The sequence below is a fragment of the Podarcis vaucheri genome (genome assembly GCF_965113315.1).
Source record: "Podarcis vaucheri genome assembly, chromosome: 8".
Taxonomy (NCBI): Eukaryota; Metazoa; Chordata; class Lepidosauria; order Squamata; family Lacertidae; genus Podarcis; species Podarcis vaucheri.
In genome coordinates this window covers 77980858-77995603 of record NC_138766.1, presented here as the reverse complement: position 1 = coordinate 77995603, position 14746 = coordinate 77980858, and the positions used below count along the sequence as shown (strand labels likewise).

The 14746-nt window shown below is 44.0% G+C and overlaps 1 long non-coding RNA gene across 1 annotated transcript; it reads right to left on the bottom strand.

Moving 5' to 3' along the window:
* Positions 1-1507: 1507 nt before the first annotated feature.
* LOC309539660 lies at positions 1508-7517 on the bottom strand. Its single transcript, XR_014222925.1, has 2 exons — positions 5232-7517; positions 1508-2657 (listed from the first exon to the last, which is right to left on the bottom strand). It is a non-coding gene; the product is annotated as an uncharacterized lncRNA (long non-coding RNA).
* Between the last annotated feature and the right edge of the window lie 7229 nt (positions 7518-14746).

Below are 14746 nucleotides of genomic sequence, written 5' to 3'. Positions count from 1 at the left end.
TGTTCAGGATGGGATTGGGTAGCAAATGTGTCAGATGCTCCAAGAGGCTCCATTCCCCCCCCCCCCCGCCCAGTGTAATCCACTTTCACATTCCTCTATCTAGCCAAGCACTATCAGCAGCAGCAAGTGAAAAATGCTGCAGCACAGTTGCTGACAGGAGAGAGGCCTTGTCTGTATAGGGCACCTGTGCTCAGAGATCTGGGGGATCTCTGGGGTTGCGGCACTCATCTCGCTTTATTGGCCGAGGGAGCTGGCATACAGCTTCTGGGTCATGTGGCCAGCATGACTAAGCCGCTTCTGGCGAACCAGAGCAGCACACGGAAATGCTGTTTACCTTCCCACCGTAGCGGTACCTATTTATCTACTTGCACTTTGACGTGCTTTCAAACTGCTAGGTTGGCAGGAGCTGGGGCCGAGCAACAGGAGCTCACCCCGTCGCAGGGATTCAAACCGCCAACCTTCTGATTGGCAAGTCCTAGGCTCTGTGGTTTAACCCACATCGCCACCCGCGTCCCTGTACTTATGTGCAAATACCTTTTGCCTTCTCTTTGGGGCAGGTGTTTATTTTTTGCTCCATCTTTGAGTTCCTACTTGTCCCGTTTTCCCCGACAAGCTTCAACTTTCACAGCTAAATGCCTAACAACATGTTTTCGTAAGTGTTTTCGCACCGGAATTGGAAGAAAGATATGCGTATTAAAAAAGAATTTTCTCCCCTCCTCATGCAGCCCACAAGCATAAGAGGAGTTCAGACCGGGGCTGAGATTGAAAGGGGTTTGGGGCACTTTTTGGGTCTGTGTCAAAGGGCATCTCCTTTTTTTTTTTTTGCCGAAGAAGGTTACCTGTTCAGGAAGAATTGCTGTATTTTTCTGCCTATAAGACGCCCCCATGTATAAGACACCCCCTGTTTTGGGGGACCCAGATTTAAGAAAATGGGGGGAGATGGCCCAGAGTATAAGATGCTCCCCTAATTTTTGACATTACTTTTTAAGGGGAAAAATCCTAGTCTTATACACGGAAAAATACGGTATTCTGCATAAGCTATGTTACATCTCAACGATGTTGTCATGTTCACTATGAAGTCCCTGATCAGTTGGGATGCGCACAGCACTTTGTGAACCCCAGTGTTATGCTGTCTGTTGGGCCTTGCAAACCACTGTGCATGTGCTGGCTAGGCCTGGCGACCAGCTGATTGTCAAAGCACTGTGTTTGGGATCTGCGCATGGTTTTTTCTTTTTCTTTTCAGCAGCAACTGCCCTTTGGTCCCATCTATATTTTTACCTGCCCCACACTCAATGGCACATATGTACTGTGTATAGTAGGTTGGTGTGGCTGGGCCAAAGCAGCCTATGGGGCCAAACTGGGAGGCCCGGACTGGTTACCCACTGCTGAGCTAGGATCACCTATCTGATCAACCCCGAGAGATGCAAAATATAGCTTCAAAATGAAAGTATTCCTACCATTGCACAGAGGCACTGCACAAAACAATTTTGCCCTATAAATAAATAAATAAATAAATAAATAAATAAAATTTTATTTGTATCTCGCCCTCCCTGACCAAAGCAGAGCAGCTTGTTGTTGTCGTTTAGTCGTTGAGTCGTGTCTGACTCTTCGTGACCCCATGGACCAGAGCATGACAGGCACTCCTGTCTTCCACTGCCTCCCGCAGTTTGGTCAAACTCATGCTGGTAGCTTCGAGAACACTGTCCAACCATCTCGTCCTCTGTCATCCCCTTCTCCTTGTGCCCTCCATCTTTCCCAACATCAGGGTCTTTTCCAGGGAGTCTTCTCTTCTCATGAGGTGGCCGAAGTATTGGAGCCTCAGCTATTGGCTAACATCATATAAATAAGACAATATGCAGAATGCAATATACAATATGCAAATAAAATAGCATTCAACATTCATTAAAATAATATACAATAATATTAAATAGGAAATCACATCTTTCTCTCTGGGAGGCCTACTTCCATGACTGATCCGCGGGGAATTCCATTCCTAGCAAGAGTTCAGAGTGGTTTTTCTGGGATACTCCATTTTGCAAAGTCATCTGAGGGGCCTACAGAAAGCTCCAGCTATGCTTTCGGCGTGTTGCAAACAATCCAAATTCGCTTTCCACAACATTAGCCTTGGAGGCGACATACGTGAAGGGATTGGTTCGTGACTCAGCAGAATGAATCACAGCTAAGCATGCCAATATTCCCCATGCTTTTACAGTCCGCTTATAGAATCGTGGCGTACGAAACAGCCCCTGCCTCTAGCATTTCCCTCCATCAGGTGTAGAAAGCCCCCGAAACCAACTGTATATATACCCTTTCCCATCGCCAGGACTATTTTTTTAAAAGCACGCCTACAACACTCGAGCGCGATTTTACTGCAGCTCTGATTCGCCATTACAGAACACTTAGCATGCAACACATGCCAGAGGCGTAAAGCTCTTTAGAATATCACACTCGGACGCCATTTGCTTATTCAGTGAAGAGGATTCTGCTCCTGTACAGATGGTACATGCGCTTCTTGTTCAAATCACAGTGCACTACAACATTGTATGCCGGGGTCTTTAGGAACCGCTCTGGGTTTCTGCGCAACAATCCTGATTTGAATAAGCAACCATCAGTTCGGCAATGCTGACGGTCACGGATTCTTGACTCTTTTGAAGTGCCTTTTTTAAAAAAAGGGAGAAATGATAAAGAATTCTAAGCAAACATTTGTTAAGAGCTCTCTCTCTCTCTCTCACACACACACACGGCTTTGCTGTCGCAGCAAACCTGTGTTTGATGTAATCATAGCTGGTCCTCCTCAGTTTCTGCAGCTATTTTAACAGGTAAACATTCTTTCCTTGGTGCCATATGGAATCAAACTCGCTTCTTTTGCCGTCTTTAATTCCCTAAGGAACCCAGATTGCTTGAACTTTTTAATGGGTTATACAGTGGTGCCTCGCAAGACGAAAAGAATCCGTTCTGTGATTCTCTTCGTCTAGCGGTTTTTTCGTCTTGCGAAGCAAGCCCATTGACGGATTAGCGGATTAGCGCTTTTAGCGGCTTTTAGCGGCTTATCTGCTGATCGGATCAGCTGATAAGCGGCTTAGCGGCTTAGAAAAAGGGGGGGAGGGAAAAAACCAGCAGGAACTCGCAAGACGTTGTCCTCTTGCGAAGCAAGCCCATAGGAAATTCGTTTTGCGAAGCACCTCCAAAACGGAAAACTCTTTCGTCTAGTGAGTTTTCCGTCTTGCGAGGCATTCGTCTTGCGGGGCACCACTGTAGTTCTTTTCCTCCAGTTCAGATCTGAGATTTCCAGTCCCCATTCGGACCATCACATCAGTGATGGCTGGTGACTACTAGATAATGGTCACCCCTCTTGTGTAGTTAGCTAAAGGGGGTGCCAGCTTGAATAAAATGTTGGGGAGGCCCAGGTAAGCCCTGCCCCATATAACCAATCCCATGACGTGGTATACATACACATAGGTAAAGAAGAAGAAGAAGAGTTTGGATTTGATATCCCGCCTTTCACTCCCTTTAAGGAGTCTCAAAGCGGCTAACATTCTCCTTTCCCTTCCTCCCCCACAACAAACACTCTGTGAGGTGAGTGAGGCTGAGAGACTTCAGAGAAGTGTGACTGGCCCAAGGTCACCCAGCAGCTGCATGTGGAGGAGCGGAGACGCGAACCCGGTTCCCCAGATTACGTGTCTATTGCTCTTAACCACTACACCACACTGGCCACACTACACCCCTGACCACACTACACCCCTGACCATTGGGTCCAGTCGTGGCGGACTCTGGGGTTGCGGCGCTCATCTTGCTTTATTGGCCGAGGGAGCTGGCGTACAGCTTCCAGGTCATGTGGCCAGCATGACTAAGCCGCTTCTGGCAAACCAGAGCAGCCGGAGCAGTACCTATTTATCTACTTGCACTTTGACGTGCTTTTGAACTGCTAGGTTGGCAGGAGCAGGGACCGAGCAATGGGAACTCACCCCGTCACAGGGATTCAAACCACCAACCTTCTGATCGGCAAGTCCTAGGCTCTGTGGTTTAACCCACAGCGCCACCCACATCCCATACATACACATACACACACACACACACACCCCATTTGAATGGCAATGCCCATCAACTTTGGGGGACCTGGCCCCCTCAGATATTTTATTGGAAGGGCGAAGGAACCTTAGCCCCTAGGAGTTGGCCCCTATGGAAGGACACTGGAGTGAAGCAGTTTGGAGTGTAGATGGCAAAGGCGAAACAACTTGGGAACTGGAAGGAAAGTTTAGGATGGCTCGAGACACATCCAAAAAGCGATTCAGTTAAATGTGTTGGAAACTTCATAAAGGGAAATCCCGTTGGCAAAAGACGGAATTCCACAGCGCCATCTGGTGTCACAGTGTTATAACTCATATAAAGCGCTTTTTCTTTACCATATGTCAGGAGTGCTCTGATGGTGTTTCCTGCTTGGCAGGGGGTTGGACTCGATGGCCCTTGTGGTCTATTCCAACTCTATGATTCTATGATTCTAATGTAGCTGAGTCCTCAGTTTTGAGCAGGTGTTGTGGTGGGGGCTTCAGGACTTGGAGGCCAAGTGCAGCCCTTCCGGCCTCCCCCTATGGCCACATTCTTGCTGCACAGTACATGCAAAGCAATATGATGCTCCTTTAAATAGAGATGGCTTCCCACAAAGAATTCTGGGATCTGTAGTTTGGTTTAAGGTCCTGAGAGTTGTTAGGAGACCCCTATTCCCCTCATGGAGATACAATACCCACTGTCACCTGAGAAGAGGGATTGATCGTTAAACCACTCTGGGAGCTGTAGTTCTGTGAGGGGAATTACAAACTGAATGATCCCCAATATATGTTGGCCTCAAGCTGTGGTTGGACTACAGTCCCTACCATCCCTGACCATTGGCCATACTGGCTGGGGATGATGGGAGATGTAGTCCAACAATATCTGGAAGCCACCATGTTGGCTAATACAATTCATTATCAGCCCTGCCAGTGTGTCCAATTTTTTTTTTTGAGTTTACTGTCTCTCTCCCCTTCCCTCTCTCCATATATATTCTAGTCAACAAAGACAACTCTAAGCACACAATTTGTTCTAAATATGGTCGATAAGAGTACTTTTGTGTGTGCGTGTGTTTTTTTTTTAAAAAAAAAACGGGGTTTTGATGTGCTACTTTGGTGATTGCCTATGTAAGATAAAATGTATCCTCAAACGCTGAGCTGTCAGGGTAATATTCACAAATCACTCACATTGCTGTCACTAGCAGACAGTAAATATTTTAGGCCGTATTGAAAAATAATATTTCTTCATCTCAGATTCTGCACTCTGGCTCCCCATGCGCAGTTCTCAAAATAGCTTGTTGGGATTAATCAAAATGAAGAGGGCCTTCTGTACCACTATTTTTTTGAAGAAGAAAAGGTCGAGCCATTAAAATAATACAGAACGCTATAACAAGCTTCAAAACACATTTTGCAAGAAAACAATTTTTTGCGAAAATAGCAAAATATCAGCAGGGAGCATTCTAGATAAATCGTTGCTTCCAGTGGGGGAGGGGAGAGAGAGAGAGAGAGAGAGAGAGAGAGAGAGAGAGAGAGAGAGAGATTCAGTTCCTCAAGATAATATGTAAGATTATCAGATCCTTCCACTCTCTGTGCACTTACAAAGAACTTCAAACTTCTGTACACTTCTTACATTCATATTTTGTAAGTAGAAATGTTAATGCCCTAGGATAGTTTCGCACAGGGCTTTTTTAAAAGCAGGAACTCGCTGGAACTCAGTTCCTGCACCTCTCAGGTGGGCTTCATTGCCATTATAAGAGAACAAGGAAGGCTTTCATGGTGAGTTCCGGCACCTCACTCATTTGCACATCTTTCTTCTATTGTGGTTGGAGGAAAAGGACAAAAACAACTCCCTTCGAAATGGTGATTTGTAACGAAATACCTTACTTGCATGATCTAAAGTTAAACACCACGTGAAAGAGCAGAGAATGCTGACAGTTAATTATTAACCCATCTAGGTGCTTAGAGAGCTCTTCATAGCTTTAAGAATGGAATTTTCCAATGTTAAACCCATAGCAATACACATCCAGGCATTTTCCATTTCGATGTCAACTAAACAATTATACTTAACACTTTTGTCCCACCGTGATCAAAGAACATTAGAAGAGCTCTCAAGAAGGCAAAAAATGTATCTTGTTCAGCATCCTGTTTTCCTGTAGTAAAATGGGTTTTGTAGGGTTCTAAAGTGCAACAGAAGCCTGAACAACCTGTTTGTTAAAGATAACAGTGGGATAAGTGCACTCACCATGCGTAATGATGTCTGCTCTGTACCAACTCCAGCTCTGAAAAAAAATATTGGATGACTCCAGCAAATGGGGAAAGGGAGGTAGTTTGTAATCAACCCTAGTTAGAACAGGTTGATAAAATGTGACCAGGATAAATAAATAGAAAATGGCTCTTACTTCTTCTGTGCTACTCAGAAAAGACATGTTTTTGCTGGCTGCTTTTGTCTCCTTTGGTCAATTGCAGAATAGGAGGGTTTTATTTCCTCTTCTTGTTGTTAAAAGAAGAGGTGAGCAATGCCTGGAAGCTGAAGATTACGAGAGGGGAAGATAATAATATTATGATGTCCAGTGCTTTATTTGTGAGAACAGCCTAATACTGCCCTTGAGATATTGCTCCAGCCAATATATATTCTTTCTTTTCAAACCCTTAATAGAGTCTGGAGCTGGAAAGTTAAGGTTTTCTGACTGCGCAATTGCAAATGTCCTCTTGGCTGTCAAAATTCACAATGTGTATTTTTCTCCCTCCCCCCAGCTAGACTCCCTTGACCTTTTAGAAAATGTGAAGCATGTTCACAGATCATAAATTTCACCCTGTATTCCACCTCTCCTTTTTTTTTTTTTACAGTGGAAGTTATTCCATAATTGAGCTGAAATGAATTATTGCACTGGACATGATCCAGCCAAAGTGAAAGACTTTCAAGCACTCTCGATTTGGATAGAAGGGAGTTCAGCTCATGCTTAGCTCTTTGATTCAAAACACTGGGGTGCCAAGGTACCTCAGAACATAAGAACTGCCTGCTGGATCAGGCCAGCGGCCTATCTAATGCAGGATCCTGGTCTCGGCCAACCAGATGACTGTAGGAAATGCGCAAGCAGGACTTGCAGGTTCCAGCAACTGCTATTCAGAACCATAATGCCTCTAAACGTGGAGGAGAGCATAGACATCATGGCTAGTAACCGTGATAACTAGCCTTATCCTCCATGAAAACACCTAATCTTCTTTTATAGTTGTCCAAGTTGGTAGCCATCACTGCCTCTAGGAGAAGTGAGTTTCATAGTTTAACCATGTGCTCTGTGAAAAAGTTACCCTCTTTTATCTGTCTTGGATCTCCCAGCATTCAAATACCCTCCAACATTTCTCCAATGAAAATAGGGATGTCCTATTCAATAATAGGGATGCAGGTGGCGCTGTGGGTTAAATCACAGAGCCTAGGACTTGCCGATCAGAAGGTTGGTGGTTTGAATCCCCGTGACGGGGTGAGTTCCCGTTGCACGGTCCCTGCTCCAGCAGGAAGGTAAACGGTGTTTCTGTGCGCTGCTGTGATTCGCCAGAAGCAGCTTAGTCATGTACGCCGACTCCCTCGGCCAATAAAGTGAGATGAGCGCCGCAACCCCAGAGTCGGTCACTACTGGACCTAATGGTCAGGAGTCCCTTTACCTTTACCTATTCAATAATAATAATAATAATAATAATAATAATAATAATAATAATACCCCACCTATCTGACTGCGTTGCTCCAGACACTCTGGGCAGCTTCCAACTTATTTTAAAACACAATAAAACATTAAGAAACTTCCCTATAAATAACAACAACAACAACAACAACAACAACAACAACAACAACAACAACAACAACAAATAATTAAAAATAAGAAAGAAAGAAACTTTCAGATGTCTTCTAAAGGCTGTACGGTTACTTATCTCCTTGGCTCGCGAGTCACATGACTCCATACCATCCAACATTTCTTCAATGAAAATGAGGATGTCCTAAGGAAAAGCAGGGCATTCCGTGATCAAATCAGAAACCAGGACGACTTCTGTAAATCCGAGACTGTCTAGGGACCCTTGGAGGGCCTGCATTTTAAGCTTCATTGGATGTCCATGGGTTTCATCGCTGTTGTCTGCTTCACCTTGCTTTTTCCAATTCTGCCTCCCAGTAAGCTGCAGAAATTCTGCTGCCAGGAGGTGACGTAAGTGCCACCACACCAGGCCACCATCTGCAGCAGGGTTGATGGGTATCCACCAACATCTGGAGCAGGTTGGCCACAGCTTCCTCCATCTGTGGCACAGGCAAACAAGCCTTTCCCTAACCCAACTGAGAGCTGCTATAAAAGGAGGCAGGCAGGGCTTCCATTTTACTAATTTGTTTTAAAAACGTCTGGACGCCTGTGTAAGGTGCCCCCTCTTTCATTTTTATTTAAGGGTATTTATCATCATTTGTGCTGGAATGTTTTCAGAATCTTTATCCTGACATTAATTGTACAGTTTCAGGGAAATTACTACCACACCAATGGGGACTCATCTCTCATGTAAATGCCTTACTAAGCTTTTAATGATCTTCCTGCTTGATTGATCCCTCCTGGACGTTATCAGACATACCAAACAGTGCACAGAATATGCAATGAAAAGTAGGGGGGGGCCTTAATGAAACCTGCAAGCTCCCCATTAGACACCCCCCCAATTTTAGCCAAAAAAAACACCCCCCATCGCATCATATCATTCAAAGTATTCTGAAAATGACAGTGGGAAAGGGGAGCAGTACGAAGGGTTGGGGTCCCGCGGAACCCTGTACTTAAAGTTCTGCTGTTTAAGATGGTGTAGGAATCCTCAGGCCTGGGGCCAAGTGCTCCCCTCCAGTCAGAAACCAGAAGTCATACTGCAGTTTGACCCCAACCAAGGGTCTGGGCAAACTGGAATGTCTTAGCCTGGAAGCTGCTTTCTCCTCACTAAAACAACAACAACAAGAAGAAACAGAAAAAACATCCATACACATAGAAAACTAGATGCTGATAAGAATTCTAGCCTAACCTTCTTTCTGATAGACTAGTTTTTAAATATGCAATTCCTGCCCCTGCCCAACCATGACGAAATATTAAAAAATGTGTCTCTTCATCTACAGCCTAAACTCATCCAGTCTAGTAACAGGTTTACCATGTTTGCTGTGCAGTATTTCGAAGACTGGGATACAGCACTATCAATAAGGCTACAAACTTTGGCTTGGTCAGTAGATTAAACAACTAAAACTTACATTGGTTAATCAACTAAAACTTAGGCAAGTTTGTGCAATGGACCGACAGTTACGGGCACATTTATTTGTAAAACAATTTTCTCTTTGTGTGCTACTAAACAAGGATGTAAAATAAAATATTAAAGATGCCCTTTTCGTCCATCAACAAGTCACAGACTTTGCTTATTAAATTGTAAATTATCCCATACTTCCTTCCATACTTCAAAAAGGCACCAATGTATATCTAGCATATTTCAATTCAATCTATGAATTGTTTTTTAAAAAAGAGATTATTAATCAAGTTAAATGCTTTCATCAGTGGACAGCCCTAGTCAGCAATCAAGGTTTTGTTCAGAGTGTATTAGTGCTGTGACTTTATTTGTGGCTAGTAAGGAAAATTTCCTCTCCACTAAATATGCTATAATATAATATTCCTAATGCAATATTCCTATGCTAAATATTCAGCCATGATATTGCATAGAACTGCTGATGTAGATAACTTCAGCAGAACCCAAAACAAATTTATCCTGGCATCATAAAATAAATGGCTCTCACAGCCTGCAGGCACATGCAAGGTTCACCCCCCCAATGGTCCAAAATTAGAATAAAAAGCACACACCATAAAATTCACCATAACTTTAAACCATGGGGAACTAATCTGTGGCGCTCCAATGTTGCTGGACCACAGCTCCCATCCCCCCTCACCCTGGACCATGATAGCTGGGGTTGATGGGAGCTGGAGTTCAACAATATCTAGGAAGGCCACGGGTTCCTTGGTTTGAGTTTTAATCTGTCAAAATGTAATGCAGAAACTGAGCCTTGGAAAGCAGAGTTCTATGGATGAGCAAAACTCCCACAAGAAAAGTGTTTCTAATCCAGAGCAAAACAAAAAACTCTGATTCCCAGCCATTACCACATAAAATATATTCCCAAGAGACACACAATAAGTTAGATGTTACAACAAAAACCAACTTGATACAGAGAGAACATACAACGAATGTTACAGATACAAAAAAAAAGCAGCTATATCTTATTGGGACTTGCCATCACCATGATCAACTTGTCATGTAAATAACAAATGGAGGCAAAATCCATAGGTTTATCTGCCCCCCAATTTGTGAGTCAGTTTTTCAGAAATAAGGATAAACATTACTTTATTAAGCCAAATATCTGTACAACTTTCCTTATTTCTCTTTTTGTTATCCTAAAGGTAAAGGTAAAGGGACCCCTGACCATTAGGATGGCTCTGGGGTTGCAGTGCTCCTCTCGCTTTATTGGCCGAGGGAGCTGGCATACAGCTTCCCGGTCATGTGGCCAGCATGCCTAAGCCACTTCTGGCGAAGCAGAGCAGTGCATGGAAATGCCGTTTAAATTCCCGCCGGAGCAGTACCTATTTATCTACTTGCACTTTGACGTGCTTTCGAACTGCTAGGTTGGCAGGAGCAGGGACTGAGCAATGGGAGCTCACCCCGTCGCGGGGATTTGAACCGCCAACCTTCTGATCAGCAAGCCCTAGGCTCTGTGGTTTAGACCACAGCGCCACCCACGTCCTATTTTATATTTATTAGCAGACTGTTATTTTAACTTCATAATAAAGCCTTGGGAAATAATAAAATAAAATAAAAGTTTCTAGTCTTGTTGAAACGCTTTTCACTTCCCTTGAAGTCCCTTAAGATGTATTCCCTGGGCAAGAACTGCTGGATTTGCCCTGAATGTTACTCTAGGTGTCCTTTGCTTACATAACTCTACAGAGCTTACAGTGAGCATAATGTCAGATGGTCCCTTCTAAGGAAATTGGAGAAGTCAGCAGCTCCTGCAAACCTAAATGATTTGTACTGTCTTTGGGCATTGGGCTAAAGTTTGGTGCTCCTGCAAGGATTAGCACTTGTGGAAGGGGATTCCTCCCTCCTCCTCCCACTGCTTGTCCCCTGAACCATCCCAAAATCTGGTCCAGAGGGTTGGAGGGGAAGACTAAGGAACAAATTTGGGGGTGAGGTGGTCAAATAATGTTTCACTGAGCAGAGATAAATCTTTGCACTTATGGAGCATTAACAGAGCGCCATGTTGAACGCAGCCACTTATTTGTTTGCCGAATTTAGATACCACCACCACGTTTCCACAGAACCTGTAGGGCAGCTAACAACATAACAACAGCTTGTCTTTCATCGTACAAAGTCTGGTAGCTCACTTCATTTAAAGATTATCAGAGACTTTGAGACTAAAGATTTCATTTTGTACTTGTTTTGGTTTGAAGGAATTCTATAAAGATTGTCCATTGCATATGTACATGGTCATCATGTTGCCTAGACATTGCTGACGTTCTCTTTGCAGCACAGGGGTTTGTTTCGTTAACAATATAAGAGTGGCAACCCAGCCAGATGGGTGGGGTATAAATAATAAAATTAAAATTATTTTTTAAAATTATGAATAAAGAGACATATTTTTACAACCTGTAACCACTGGATGTCTGTTGCGATACATGCTTATATTACACTAGCCCCCAGGCCTATATTACATTAGGCCATACTGAAACTAAGCCTAGGTTTGAGAACAGTAATAGACTCTCCAAGTGTCCCTGTTTTCCAGGGACAGTCTTAGGTTCACAGAAGCTGTCTCACTTGGTTTCTGATTTTATCCCGGAAAGTCCTACTTTTCCTTATGACATTGGAGAAATGTTGGGGGGTATGGAGTTATGTGACCCCTGAGCCAAGGAGATAAGTAATTATGCAAACATACAACCTGCTATCTGAAGAAGTGTGCATGCACACGAAAGCTTCTACCCAGAACAAACTTAGTTGGTGTCTAAGCTGCTACTGGACAATTTTTTAATTTATTTTGACTGCGTCAGATCAACATGGCTACCTACCTGAATATGCAACCTTTAGAAAACATCTGAAGGCAGCCCTGGAGAGGGAAGATTTTAAGTGTTTAATGTTTTATTATGTTTTTATATATGATGGGGCAATGCAGTCAGATGGGTGGGGTAATAATAATAATAATAATAATAATAATAATAATAATAGAATAGGACGTCCCAATTTTCATTGGAGAAAGGTTGGAGAGTATGCAGCAATAACCCATTTCTCCCCCACTCCTCCTTCCACTTTCCAGAGCCAGCGTGGTGTAGTGGTTAAGAGAGGTATACTCGTAATCTGGGGAACCGGGTTCGCGTCTCCGCTCCTCCACATGCAGCTGCTGGGTGACCTTGGGCCAGTCACACTTCTCTGAAGTCTCTCAGCCCCACTCACCTCACAGAGTGCTTGTTGTGGGGGAGGAAGGGAAAGGAGAATGTGAGCCGCTTTGAGACTCCTTCGGGTAGTGATAAAGCGGGATATCAAATCCAAACGCCGCCGCTGCTGCTGCTGCTGCTGCTGCTGCTGCTGCTTCTTCTTCTTCTTCTTCTTCTTCTTCTTCTTCTTCTTCTTCTTCTTCTTCTTCTTCTTTCCTTCCTTTCCTCTGTCATCTTGTTGTGCCCAAACTTAAGACTGTAAGTTCTTGAGGAAAGGAACTGCCTTCTTGTACTCTGTAGAAGTACCTTGTATATCGGGGCCCAGGGCATGATCTGGGGGCACATGAAGAAGACACCATTTTGCTGAAGCTAAACTGGGAACTGTACGTATGTTGCCTTGGGTTCCAAAACAGAAGCTGCGGGAAACTACTGTATATCAAGTCATTGGGTCCCTTTTGCTCATTACAGTGGTACCTCGGGTTACAAACGCTTCAGGTTACAGACTCCGCTAAGCCAGAAATAGTACCTCGGGTTAAGAACTTCACTTCAGGATGAGAACAGAAATCGTGCGGCGGTGGCGCAGTGGCAGTGGGAGGCCCCATTAGCTAAAGTGGTACCTCAGGTTAAGAACAGTTTCAGGTTAAGAATGGACCTCCAGAACGAATTAAGTTCTTAACCCGAGGTACCACTGTATTGTCCACACTATTTGGCAGTGGCTCTCCAGGGGTTCAGGCAAGAGACATTCCCAGGCCTACCTGGCCTGGTCTGACTCAGGAGAAGGCAGCTTCCTGTCATGTTCCTGTCATGGATCCCCTGATGTCACATGCGAGTTGGCCATCAGCGTCTTGTCTTCAGGAAGGAAATGTGCAGAAAGAACTGCTTTCCGAAAAACATAATAGAAACAGAAAAGTCCAGTGTATTCTCAGCAACATTATGGACCACATCGTATTTTGTTTAACTTGCTGTTAATCTACAGGTTGTATACTCCCAATGCAATTTGTGTTGTCCAAGCTTACTTATATATATATATAGAGAGAGAGAGAGAGAATAAATCTGTTTCTACACCTTTTAATGGATTGTTCTCACTGTGCACTCATTTAGAAAACGTCCATCTTGCTGAATTATATTTAGTCTTTGGGAGGTGCTGAAGCCCACATATTATGCATACTGAGAAAGTTAATCTCTCTCTCTCTCTCTCTCTCTCTCTCTCTCACACACACACACACACACACACACACACACACGTATGGGGGAGAGGAAGTCTCCAATGGAACCTGCTGCATAGCCCCCAAGATTCCATTTAGCTCTATATGATATATGGTAAAAATGCAGTAATTTAATTTAGCAGCAGGCTGTAAGAAGATTACCCATGCCAGCAAAATTGTTCCCAAACAACAATGTTAACAGGATACTGTAAATTATTTTGCATTCAGCTGTCGTGCAGAGTGTCACAGTCGTTTTTCAATATTTAATTAAAATTAAAACTTACAACAACTTAAAATGCAAAGCCTGTCAAGGAAATTAATTGGCCACAAAGACCAGATGTTGAAGATGTTTGGGTGTGGGCTTCATAAACCAACATGACATGGTTCAGTCTATCTCTCAAAGGAACTGATCCGGAAGTGGATTATTCAAACGCTGCTACAAACTTGGGAGGGAGGATGTTTGTGAAGGATCCGCACTTGCTTCAGAAGATGCCTGTGGGTGGAATTGAATGTTGCATTCAGCTTGCTAGATAGAATGATTCCCGCTCTCTCCATGTGCTGGCCTGGGGGTTCTCCCAACCCCCTGAGTCAATTTCAGGGGACATGCAAGGCTGGGGGAAGTCCCTTTGTACAAGCAGAAGTCCTTGCACAGGTCTTTCACTGCCAGGGCTCTGCAGGTGAATCTCACCCCATGTTTTGTGGCATTTTCAAATGCACTGCCCCTGTTTAGTTTCAGAGAGGCAGTGGCACAAAAAACAGACTAATCAGTTGTGGCTCCACCAACTAATTGATTTACTGTGGCTCAATTTTTAGTTCTCTAGGATCCATTTCACTCTGAATACCGTATTTTTCATGGTATTCTATAAGACGCACCTTTTCCCTCCTAAAAAGTAAGGGGAAATGTATGTGCGTCTTATGGAGCGAATGCAGGCTGCGCAGCTATCCCAGAAGCCAGAACAGCAAGAGGGATCACTGTGCAGCGCTCCCTCTTGCTGTTCTAGCTTCTGGCTTAGCCCCTCAGTCCCTTCTCCCACCTCCC